This window comes from Schistocerca americana, chromosome 8, assembly GCF_021461395.2.
Source record: "Schistocerca americana isolate TAMUIC-IGC-003095 chromosome 8, iqSchAmer2.1, whole genome shotgun sequence".
Taxonomy (NCBI): Eukaryota; Metazoa; Arthropoda; class Insecta; order Orthoptera; family Acrididae; genus Schistocerca; species Schistocerca americana.
This window is the reverse complement of record NC_060126.1, coordinates 453,505,933-453,509,522: the sequence shown is the minus strand read 5'-3', so window position 1 is coordinate 453,509,522 and position 3,590 is coordinate 453,505,933.

Sequence of the window (3,590 nt, the reverse complement as noted above, 5' to 3'; positions counted from 1 at the left end):
AAAGCCGCTTTATACTAGAATGTAGACTTTCACGGCCGGAAATATCATGTCCATTATAATTATCCGGGCTGTTATGCCGTGGTCGGTTGATGAATTTTGTCTCAATTCCCAACGTTTCGTCTCCGACTGCGGGAGACATCTTCAAGGGGGTCCGTAGGTCGATGGAAGGTGCAACACACCCACTGGCTCGCTACTGACTGCCGCTAAATTCCGTGTCCACGCGCTCCCGCGCCGCGGTGTGACGTCACGTGTTTTGGAACGTCAGTGCAATTGGCCGCTGTCCGTCGCCGTCGATCGCCGTTGCCATCACCCAGTAGTGGACGGGTGGTACACATCTTCTTTAACACCGGCATCCATATACCGTTTAATTTCACGCCCTCCTCCTTTCGGTTGAAATTATTTGGGTGTTTAGCGATTTCGGTTGCCTCCCTGTAGAGCCGCTTTATAAAAAGGGAGAAAGGGATAATGTAGATAATTTTAGATCTATTTCTATACCATCAGTGTTTGCAAAAGTTATCGAGAAGGCTGTGTATGTAAGGTTAATTGATCATTTTATATCACACGATTTGCTATCAAATGTACAGTTTGGCTTTAGAAGCCTTTTGACAACTGAAAATGCTGTATTCTCTTTTCTCTGTGAGGTACTGGATGGGCTAAACAAAAAGTTTCGAACGCTTGGCGTATTTTTTGATTTAACAAAGGCATTTGACTGTGTTGATCACACAATATTGCTCCAGAAGTTGGACCATTACGGAATAAGGGGAATAGTTCACAATTGGTTCACCTCTTACTTTAGCAACAGGCAGCAAAAGGTCATTATTCACAATGTTGATAACGGCTGTGATGTGGGATCTGAGTGGGGTACTTTCAAGTGGGGGGTGCCCCAGGGATCAGTGTTGGGGCCGCTCCAGTTCCTTATTTATATAAATGATATGCCCTCTAGTATTATGGGTAACTCTAAAATATTTCTGTTTGCTGATGACACTAGCTTGGTAGTAAAGGATGTTGTGTGTAACATTGACTCGGTTTCAAGTAGAGCAGTACATGACCTCAGTTCATGGCTTGTAGAAAATAAACTAACGTTAAATCACAGACTCAGTTTTACAGTTCCTAGCACACAATTCAACAAAACCTGACGTTTTAATCTCACAAACGGGCATATGATTAGTAAAACTGAACAGTTCAAACTCCTAGGTGTTCAGATAGATAGTAAGCTGTCGTGGAAAGCCCACGTTCAGGATCTTGTTCAAAGACTTAATACTGCCATTTTCACTATTCGAACGGTATCGAAAGTGAGTGATATTTCGACACGTAAATTAGTGTACTTTACCTATTTTCATTCACTTATGTCGTATGGTATTATGTTTTGGGGTAACTCTTCCCATTCTAGAAGGATATTTTTGGCTCAGAAACGGGCGGTTCGGGCAATAGGTGGTGTGAGGTCACGAACCTCTTGTCGACCTCTTTTCACGAGTCTGGGCCTCTCAATATGTATATTGCTTATTGTCGTTTCTTGTTACCAATATTAGTTTATTTCACTCGGTTAATACTCGGCAGAAATCAAACCTCCATTTAGATCGGACTTCCTTAACTCTTGTGCAAAAAGGTGTGCAGTATACTGCTGCATCCATTTTCAATAAGCTGCCACTCGAATTCAAAAATCTTAGTAGTAATCCACGCGCTTTCAAATCGAAACTGAAGATTTTCCTCGTAGGTCACTCCTTCTATTCTGTCGAGGAGTTCCAAGAAAAATTAAGATGATTCTCATTGTATTGCTGATAGTGTTTGCTTAAACTTATGGACTGATTTTCTTTCAGGTTCATGAACATTTATTTTTATCTTTTATTACATTTTATGTTGTAAGTTCATGTACTGACACGTTCCATGACCTTGGAGATTTGCTCCTCAATTTGGTCCTACGGAACTTGACATTTAAATAAATAAATAAATATGGACAACCATCAGCTGTTTAGTGGAATAACGCCGGTGAAAATGCGCGCCGGACTGGAACTGAGACTCGAATCTGGATTTCTCGCCTAATGCTTTGGCTCTGACTGTGAAGCGCGCTCGGATAGCCTAATGGTAAGGCGACCGCTAGCGATAACTGGTAAATCGGAGTTCGACTCCCGGTCCGGCACAAATTTTCACTGTCTCCATTCCATCATACAGCTGATGGTTATCCATATTCGCAATTGTGAATACATTTTGCATATTTCGTAACGACTGTAGTCGCTGCAGTGGCTGTTCCTTCGAGTATGCATGCGTCTCCGAAGAAATGTTGCATCGAGCTTCTGGACAAAAATTCAGATGGCTCCAAGTACTATGGGGCTTTACATCTAAGGTCATCAGTCCCCTAGAACTTAGCGCCGGCCGGAGTGGCCGAGCGGTTTTAGGCGCTACAGTCTGGAACTGCGCGACCGGTACGGTCACAGGTTCGAATCCTGCCTCGGGCATGGATGTGTGCGATGTCCTTAGGTTAGTTAGGTTTAAGTAGTTCTAAGTTCTAGGGGACTGATGACCACAGCAGTTACGTCCCATAGTGCTCAGAGCCATTTGAACCATTTTGAACCCCTAGAACTTAGAACTACTTAAACCCGACTAACATAAGGACATTCCAACATCCATGCCCGAGGCAGGATTCGAACCTGTGACCGTAGCAGCAGCGCGGTTCCTGAAGCGGCGAGAATCGCTCGGCCACAGCGACCGCCACTTCTGGACAACACAGGCACTGCAGTATAGAGCTGACGAAATACTTTAGGTGGGGTGATTAGACCAAGATGAAAAGATTCGCTAGAGGCAGGAACAGGACAGCACTGTCACGAGGAGGGGGTGAAGGCACCTGTTTTTGGGAGTTGTGATCCATTGTGTGTGTCAATTTCCAAATCCACAGCTAACTATCGGAGAATAAAACAGCTTGAAAACTAAGAATCTCGAAAATGGCGAGAATAAATTGTGAGCTACATTTATGTATCTTAGAGTTCGTCCATGTGGATTCCAGAGACTGCAAGCCAGAATGTAAATGGAGATGCTAACCAAGCCTGCAGGTTGGAGAACTTTACACGTGTAGAAAACAACTGCTATCTGTGCACAAAGGGGTACCATACGAGACAGTGGGAGAGTACCACACCGCAACGTTTCATGGGCAATGGATTGCTCAGTGAGGTCCGGCGGCTTCGCCTCCCCGTTCACTGCGCCTGAATCTGTTGTATTTTCGACTATGGGGACGTTTAAAGACATTGGTTAATTCCCAACCATCGACAGTGTGCAGACTTTACAGGAGTGGGTGAGCAGTGCATGTGACGTTGTCTGATTAGAGTCAGATGCTTCTGAAAGAGAGTGTGATCCGCAGCGAACAACGCCTGAGGGCTGTGGCTCGACGCGCGGTAACCACACGCTACACTGCCTATAGTGTACGTAGCGGGCAGTCGCAAATGAGAGGACTGACTGACTCGTATCTCAGCAGGCATTTCTTTCCAGAGATATCGTTTACGCTGTGACAGAAGTGATGGGATACTTCCTAATAACGTGTCGGATCTCCTCTTACCGGGCGTACTACAGCAATTGACGTGGCATGCACTCAAGAAGCCGTT